Here is a 10,157-nt window from a genome sequence, read left to right on the forward strand (position 1 = left end):
ATTATTGTTATTTATTATTTGAAATCATTATTGCTTTATGGGGCGAACATGCAGAAAAAAATATATTTGAACCTAGGTACACCCTTTTTTATTATTCCTAATTTCCATTTGTTTAAGTGTTATGATTATTTTCAAATGTACGTTACTCATACGCTGTGATCAAGAATGGGAATAATTTGAAAAGTTGCATTAAGTAATAACACGTAACCGGTTATATGTATATTTTATCGTAGAAATTACAGTTGTACTCAATATTTCTACAAAATGCATAGCTTATATAGAATTACTGAGAGAAAGCTTAGAGTTTTTGAACAATGATCAGGAAAAAGTTAAAGAAAACCATGCGAATATAACAATATCCAACTGGAGTATTCCTTGATCTTGAAGTATTTTTAGCCTGGCAGTAGGCAAGGGTAGTTTTTATCCCTAAGCCTGGCAAGGCAAGTTATGCAATACCAAAATCTTATCGGCCGATAAGTTTAACTTCATTCTTACTCAAGACAATGGAACGGACAGTCGACACCATGATATAGAGTAACATCTCCAAGGCAGATCAGTGGAAACCGCATAACATGAGGTAGTACACCACATAGAAAGAACCTTCGAAATGAAGATGTATACACCCGCTGTATGCATTGACATCGAAGGCGCCTTCAAAAACGTCAGCACCGAGACGCTTATCCACTCCTTAGACGAGTTTCAGGTAGACAGGGCCCTAAGGAACTGCATTAACCACATGGTAAGGAACATATGGATAAGCTGCGGGCTATATGACGTTAAAATAAGAGACAAAGTTGGACAAGGAACGCCACAGGGAGGGATCCTATCACCTCTGTTGTGGGTTACTACCATAAATAATCTCTTAAGGACCCTGACCGAAGAGGGATTTGACCCACTCTGCTACGTAGACGACGTTATAATACTTCTAAGAGGAAAGAATTCGAATATACTTTGTCAAAGAACAGAAACGGCTCTCAAAATCGCATACAACTGGGCCAGGCCGAGAGGTCTGAACGTCAACCCGGAAAAACGGAATTATGTATTTTTATTAGCAAAACGAAAGTGGGAAACTTCGAGGAACCAGTTTTCCTAAATAAGAAAATAAATATTTCTCGTGCAGTTAAATATCTTGGAGTAATCCTGGATAGGAAACTTAAATAGAAATACCACATTCAAGAAAGGGAATATGTTGGTCAACTTGCAGAAGGACTCAAAATGAGGGTTTAATCCTAGGATGACCCACTGGCTATACAGAAGCGTGATTAGGCCGATTCTAACGTACGCATCGTGGTATGGTGGACAGCTATGGGTAAAAAAATGCAATGTGAAAATATTGCAAAAGGTCCAAAGATCATGCTGCCTAAGCATTAGCGGGGCAATGAGGACCAACCAACTAGGGCTTTGAAAACAAATTTGTTTGTACACCCAATAGAAATTCAGGTAAGGTACGATGCAGCCACAAGGCTAAAAGCGATGAGTGAGTGGATTGGAATTGACCACCAAACATACTTAAGGTCACAACAAGTCAATCTATAAATCAAATAGTATCGGACCGTATACCTAAAAATAGTAAAGTAGCCTTGTTTGAAGTACATGTGGATCGGTGGAGCTCTGGCACAGATTCACGCTGGAAACTGCGGGTTTGCTAAGGGGAGAATCGGACTGGGTCTTTATATCATGGAACCGGACACGGAAATCTCACTCAGTCTATCGGATCATAACACGATCCTGCAGGTGGATATCCGAGCGATAACAGAGTGTCTGAATTAGTTTGATACTCACACAAGGCCTACCACTGCTAACATCCTTACGGTCAGCAAAGCAGCCATTAGGGCTATAACAACCAATACAGTGAACTGTACTGGAATATACAAAGTCAATAAACAATTACTCTAAACACGGTACGGTAAACATTATATGGGTACCAGGGCATACTGGGATTAGGGGTAATAAAATAGCAAACTATTTAGCAAAACAAGCCAGGGAGGAACCGAAATTAAGTCTAGATAACGCCAAGCCCTTTAATGCTACGCGTCTAGAGCTAAAGGCATGTGCAAGAAATGCACATATATCCCTCTGGAGTAGTTAAGAGAAGGGGGAAAACACAAAAATCCTATGGGGAAACCCAGACGAGGACAAAACAAAGGAACTACTCTTACTAATTAAAAAAGACATCTGTATATTGACAGGCATCCCTACAGGACAGCCCAGCCCAAGCGCACTTGCACAAAATAGGTTGTGCACAAAACGGTGAATGCAGAGCGTGCGGAGAGCACGACGTAACGTTGGAACACTACCTCTGCCATTGTCAAGCTTTCACAAATCTGAGAACCCAGTTACTAGGGAACGACAAAATACAAGAAGTCGACCAAATTAGGACAATCGAGTTTAAAGACCTAAGAGACTGTGAAAATAGGACAGAGCTCCTAAACTAAATCAAAACTAAATCAGGAATTTAACTAATAATTCCTTACACCTTAAAAAATTACCCAAAATTAGAGCGCACAACAGGCCTACTTATGGCTTAAGTGTATGTCCACACGGACATGTGGTGATCTTGCATCACCCCTCTTTTCAACCTAACCTAACTAAACCTAAACAGTAATTTGACCAAAAATATCTTCGATTGAGTTTTGTGATCAAAATAGAAATTAAACTAGTAGGAAACGTCTCTAGCTGAATTAAAGAGGATAATAATATAAAGGATTTGCTTGCATATTAGGCCGGTGCGATTTGTATGGAAGGAAAAATATTTTAACGGGCGCCTGGAGTTTCTGATTCTTGGGATTGCACCGGGCCAAAAAAGTCTGCTAGACCATATGTCTAAAGGGAAAATCGAGCCCCCTGATTGACTTGAAGTCTTTTGTCCAGGTTTTTTGCATATTTTGGCATATAACAGCCAAACCATTGAGATTTTCGGTCCAATAAACAGACAAAAATTGTAGCTAAGACAATAATTAAGAACTTTCTTGTACATCTTAAAAGTATTGGAATGCTCCTTCAGGCCGTTTTGGATTTGAGAAAGTGGAAATTATTCGAGAAATATCGATAAATGACACTGCGCTACAAAATGGAACTCAAAGTCAGTAGGCGGGAAATTCCCTTTGGAGATGAAAGCTCCTGGTGAGTGTACTAAGAACCTAAAATCAAATTTTCAACATATGTCAAGTTACTGAGATATCGCGTGATTAACGGTTTAATTTTGGTCCCTTAATTTGTGAGAAAATAGCTTTATATCTCTGTTTAGCATTATTGTAGCTTCATTTTGTAGAACATTTCATCCTTCTAACTCCATTCCTTTCATGTCCTTTTGACAATCACAGGACAGCAAGTAGCTGATTACAACTTTGTTAGTTCCGATGATAGAAGAAAAAAAACGTTTTCTTAAACCGACTTTTATGGAAAATATCATATACATACATACATACATACATACATAAAAACAAAACATAGTTTTCTGAAGCAAGACCGTGTAAACGTCAAACAGGACTATGAAAACCTGGGAATGTCGATTAGTCATCAATGAGAACCGTACCCAAAATCTTCTGAGTAATATTTTTGTAGAATATTTTGATGTTAAAAAATCTCATATTGTAGTACTTTTGCTACGGTTGAAAAAATAAAGGACGAAAAGGACATGAAAGGAATTGAGTTAGAATGATAAAATGTTCTACAAAAAGATTCGCCATTCGATTTGGCTGAAGACATGTAATCTCAAAATGAAGCTACAATAACGCTAAACAGATATATAAATCTATTTTCTCACAAATTAAGGGGCCAAAATTAAACCATTAATCACGCGATATCTCAGAAGCTTGACCTAGGGTGAAAATTTCCTTTCAGGTTCTTGGTACACTCACCAAGGGCTTTAATTTACAAAAGGAATTTTCTGCCCACTGACTTTGAGTTCAATTTGGAACAAGTATTATTTATCGATATTTTCCGAAAAATGTCCACTTTCTCAAGGCCAAAACTGCCTGAAGAAGCAATCCAATGCTTTTGAGATGTACAAGAGAGTTCTTAGTAATTGTCTTGGCTACAATTTTTGTCTTTGTATTGGGCCGAAAATCTCAATGGTTTGGCTGTTATATGCCAAAATATGCAAAAAACTTTGATAAAAAACTTCAACAGTCAAAATCCGGTGGCTCGATTTTCACTTTAGACATATGGTCTAGTAGACTTTTTTGCTCAGTACAATACCAAGAATCAGAAACTACAGGAGCCCGTGATGGTGTTCAAATCGCCCCACTCTATTGCATATTCTCCCATGGGTCATTTGATTTCAAGCGAAATTCAATCAAAAGAACCACTTCCATTTAGCGGAGTTTGCTTTAGTATGGATTCAGAACATCACCACTTGTGAAAGCATTTGAGCAGCACTTGGTGCATTTAATAGGAACACGTGTGATTTCGAAGGTATTGGAAATATACACCAAGTTTCCGATGCGTTTTTAATGTACGAACAAGGGAATTTTATCTCCAAGTGGAATTGTCCATTCCCTATAGCTGAATATGGTTTGCATACCCAGCAAAATGTTCGATGCCAAAGATGTCATTCAATCATGGGTGCAAGTGATCTGGCATGTCATCTTTTTAGCATCTTCATCGATGAATTTTATATGAGCGTGGACCCCAAAAGATGCTATCCATTTTTGGATCCAAAGAATATCATGTACACCAATGCTTTGACATGTCATTTTCACCAATGCTTTGGCATGTCATTTCCACCAATGCTTTGGCATGTCATTTTTACCAACCCTTTGCAATGACATTATCATTACGACGAGAGTTTTAACAACGTTGGTTGTGGTTTCGAGTCTCCAACAACATCAATTTAAATAATTAATCTTATATACAGTAAAATCGCGAAAATTCGTACCCCGATAATTCGTAACAATCTGCCGGTCCCTTGAAGCCATTTCCTTCGCATTTTAACCCCGCTAATTCGAAATCCTCGATAACTCGTAGAAAATAGCCGGTCCCTTGGATTACGAATTATCGAAGTTCTAAGTTCAAATGCTAATGAAAAGATCGGATCTTTCACGACTTCGTTTGAACCAATGCAACCGATGCCATGGAATCACGTATCGCATGGAACACCTTCCTTCAAATTTTGCTGGGTAGTGTTATCTCCAAATATAAATCGTCAAACATAAGCTGTAGTTGTTTTATGTGTTACTAAAAGAGCCCCAATAGCATAATTAAATATTTATTTTTTTCTGTTTTCAGATATCCAAGGAAGTGTTTGTTGAATGGTAAATTTAATTAAATTAAATTCAATTGTTCCTGTCTCTTATTTTAAAACATATATTCTTCTTTAAAAAAATGCTATTTTCTTTTGAAATTTCCTATTCATAATAAAGTTTTAGATTTTTCAATCTCATTGGCTATTATTATCTTAGCCTTGTAGGTGTCTTTCGCCTTATTGCTTCCACACATTCACTTACTTTTCTTCTTGATATTTTTATTGATCCTTGACCAAGTATTCTTCGTGTTCAATATAATGCAACGTCAACTTTTAAATAGAATCAAACCACAAAAGGAGGCTTTCAACACATTACTTATCCAATAATGGAATCCAAAGCGTAAACCACTTCTTGAAAGACACAGAAAATAGGTCATCTTTCATTCTCTCCGCTGTCCGTATATGGGATAGGATTTTTTCTGACTTTCCTTTTAATCTTTGCACTTCAAAAACAAATACCACAAAAATTCAATAAAAACATAACATGAGAAAATGGAATATTAGTAGTTGTTATTGTGGTATAAAAAATACTACAGTATGTCGTGTGTTTCCTGCTGTCTTTTTTGTGCTTTAACCAGACATTCAGTGTTATCACCTTTTGGTCGGAAAACAATTTCGAAATGTTTTTGTTTGACAAGGTGTAGTGCAAAGAATAAATGAAAGAGTGATGCACCAACAAATAATTTGACATTGTGATAATGCAAAAAAATCATTGTCAAATTGTTGCACTTTTACGGGGTTTTCCTCAACTTGTTAAGAATGGCATTGTCGTCTCTAGATTTTAAATTAAAAGATAACATTCAGGAAAAAGTGGTTTCAGGCACATGACATCAGGCTAAGTCAACCAAGACCCTGTTACATTTGATAATCCCCTAATGTCACTACAGAGTGTTTCATACAACGTCTGTACATCATCAATTGTGGACAATGCAAAGTGGCCCTAGACCTTTCGAAAGTTGTCGCCATTTTTACATCTCTACTTAGTTAAATTTGACACACATTTCTCCCCTTCAAACATTCCAAAGCAACACCTGCATTACTTATCAAAATGTAAACTTTTCCTCAGGAATAATTCAGGCCTATTGAATATAAGTTCATTTTATTTCCTTTTTTTTCTTATGCCCTTGAGGAAGAACTTCTCTTCTTTAAAACTTTCCTGTCCCTTAGCAACTTCCATCTTTATACAAACTTTTCGTAATACTTAAACCCTTCATTATGTCACCTTTTTGCCCCAACACTGTAAAATGTCAATTAGTTTTCCCAAGTTTACATCATCTGTGGTTATTATTTTTGCCAAAGAAACAGCAAAACCAACAATCAAGACATGTGGACACAGAAAGAAGACAAACATTTCTAGACAGCAACTAACTATTTCAACAAGTTTATTCTTCTTTTCTCAAACACACACAAAAAACTTCAAATAAACATATTTAAAATTATATCATATAGAAATGATTGAATAAAAGAAAAAGTTTGTTTTGAAATGGTTTTAAAGTTTAAACATCATTATATTCCTAGAAGAGTAATACAAATTGTGCTGCAAATTTGTTTGAAAGTATATAACAAGCATTTAAATATAAATCTTTATGTAAATGTGTATGAAATGTAAACAATTTATTGTCAACTACATACTAATAAAATAAAGTGCATATTAAAATGTTTTAAAACTTTGAGTAAATTATTGTGGCATAATGTTGGCATTTTTCTATGTGAATACAAATATGAATACACATATATAAATTTTTTTATTTAAACGCTATGACAAATAAAAGTGATAATTAGTTTTATATTGCTTGTCTTAAATAAATTTTATAGAAACTATCGGTTTAACCCGCTTAAAGCCACTGGCCGTTCAAACGCCACCAGAAATGGTTGCAAAAACTGACATAAAACTCGGGTATTTTCGCATATTTTTGTAGGGTTTTTTGCATTTTGTTATAGTATTGTCTGTTGTCTGTCATTTCGCTCCTAAAAAGTTTAATTTCTCCTACGTATTTCCATGCATTTGGCCTAAAACGCAAGCAATTCAAAAAAATCGACTTTTGATGAAAACAAGTAAACAAAGGCATGTGATACCCTACACCACAACCCCTAGGAAGCTATTTGCAACCGCCTTGCACTCTGAATGTCCGGGTTCGATTCCCAGGCCTGGCCACATATTTTCAACGGTGGCAAAATACCCCTTAGTAATCTTAGCGATATTTCCTGAGTATTTCAGCCATGAAAAACGTCTCTACTAGTGGCAACTTAGAACACGCCGTTCGGACTCGGCGTTAAAAACTAGGTTACATATCAAAAACTTAATATGAATCCATTGATAGAAGAGAAGCCTCCCTGGGATGTTTGTGGAACATTATATAAATTATATGTACATTTCTAAACAATATTCAAAAATTGGAAAGTTCACATTGATTATCCCCTCCTGAACGGCGTGTCTAAGACACCACTTTTGTAGAGAAGTTTTACATGGCTGAAATACTAAGGAAATGTCGCCAACATTACTGAGGGGTATTTTGCCACCGTTGGAAAGTGTTTTGATGTTGCCTGGCCGGGGAATCGAACCCACGACCTATGTGTGCAAGGCGGGTGTGCATACCATTGCACCACGGTGGCAAACAAATTTATAAATCGCAAAATTATTCATATTCAATTACATACCAAAGAAGATAGTATAAGTTAGCTGCGCTAATGGTGATATACCCCCCAACCAAAAAAGAAACAAACACAATAATTGAGGCGCTCAACTCCAAAACGGCCTAACCCACATTTTCAAAAAAATCAAACTGACTTGCTGATCGTACCGGAAACTTTTGTAATATACACTAAAAAATCCCCAATTGCATAGGTTAACCCTATGTTATAGTACATGCCGAAAACTGTTTTTCCTTTACTGAAAGTTTGAAAAAGTGTGGACGCCAAAATGGCCTAAGCCACATAGGCAAAATCTAATACTGGAAATAAAAAAATACGTGTGGGTTAGGCCAAAAACGCATGTTACGTTTTAGTAAGGAGTATATTTGAATAATAATATAAAAATAAATTTTCGAGAAGAATTTGTAAGTAAAAACGAAAGGTTAGGTAATAAAGTTGACTTACGACCTGGCGTCAATGTAGAATGTAAGAAGTTCATAATGTAGAGCGATCAATGTGGTGGCCAAAAACGTAACATAAGAATGAACACTATTTGCACATACATACATGGTCAATAATTCGACCTTCTCAGTGGGACGGATAGACCACAAATTTTTAGTGTCTGGCCATTCATGCCTACCATGCGATCAAGGTTTTGGTCTCATTGAAAAAGAAAAAAATATTATAAGGGCATTTTTACGCCTGATGATTGGGATCGTGTAATCCTCACGGCAAAAAGGGAACCATTTCACTTGGTAAAGATGACGACAGATGAAATACAAAGCATATCCTCAATTGAGAAACTAGTATCAAACAGAAAAATCTCCGAAGACAAGACTTCAAAAGTTGAATGGCTTAAGATTCAGTGCCTTCGATTCCAAAATGCGAAGCTATTTATATTTCAATACAAAAATTCAAATGACATAAATGTTTTATTTCAAGAAGTTGATATTTCAAAAAGGAACTCCAGCAAGTACGTAAATTTTGAATTGGAACCGCTTTATCCGGGAGGAAGATTCATTGAAGCTGCAAAGTTTAAGGATTTACAGAAACTCAAAGGGTTCATACTTTCTATATATCATACATTTTATACTAATTTAAAAACAAATTCGAGAGCCGAAGATGAAGATATCCAGGAAGAAGACTAATAAGTATTATTAATATGTATCAATTAAATGGATGCCAAAACGGCCTAAGCCATTTTATTTTTTTTATTAACTGTTTAAAACAGTCTTTATCTAAGTAAACTAATACATAATGATTAACCTAAAACAAATATTACAACTAATATGTTTTTGTTATTAATAAACAAATTATAAAAATATTTAAAACAACTTGTTTTCTTTCAACTTCGTTTTTCTCAGAATCATTTCCATGTGGGTTAGGCCGTTTTGGCGCTGAGCGCCTCAATTATGCCGCATATAAATATATTGATTTTGTATCATGAGTTTGCTTCAAAATAAGTGGAATCTGTAAGTATCGTAATGTGGGGCTATACCAAATCAATTTTTGTAAGCTAACATCTGATTTTTGAAAAAGTTTTAGAATTATTTTCCGGATTTGTAATTTTAGTTGTAGCCGGCAGGAACTTTTGGACCATTATCTCAGGAAGTATGGACTCACCCGGGAAAATTGTACCGTTGCAATAGGGACCGTGAAAAGAACCTTCTTCAAAAAAATTCAAATAGATCTGATACGAGACCTCGAACTGCACTATTCCCAAATTTTGTGTGTTAGGTACTCGAAGGACGGGACCGATATAGTCCATATTCCAACCTGCATTACCGGATGAAACAGTACGATGTGAAAAGTTTGGACCAATCAGAAAAGACACTCTAGAATTATCTTGCGGATTTGTCATTTTATTTAGGTTTCTTGTTTGTTTTTCAGGGTTTCTTGGAGCCTTTCGGCCATAATCTCAGGAAGTATGGACTGGCTATTGCAATTGAACCATCGTAAAGGGGAACGCAAGGACAATCTGCTGAAAAAATTAATAGCGATTAGAGAGGACTCTTAAATTTCACTTTTCCGAATTTTGTGTGTGTACCTGAAGGTGTGGACCGATATAGTCTTACCCGATCTATCGATCAATTGCTCATTTCGCCAGTTATCGTTCACAATTTTTCAAAAAAAAAAAAATTGAACTTTTGTGAGGGAAGTGTGGATCTATATAGCCTATATTCGAACTTAAACCAAGTTTGGGCAAAATATTACGAAGTATAAAATTTGTTTCAAGTCGGTAGATTCTTTCGAGAGTTATCGTGCGCACCAGCCAGCTAGA

The sequence above is a fragment of the Musca autumnalis genome, unplaced genomic scaffold (genome assembly GCF_047663935.1).
Source record: "Musca autumnalis isolate F117 unplaced genomic scaffold, ASM4766393v1 scaffold_3, whole genome shotgun sequence".
In the NCBI taxonomy this organism is placed as follows: Eukaryota; Metazoa; Arthropoda; class Insecta; order Diptera; family Muscidae; genus Musca; species Musca autumnalis.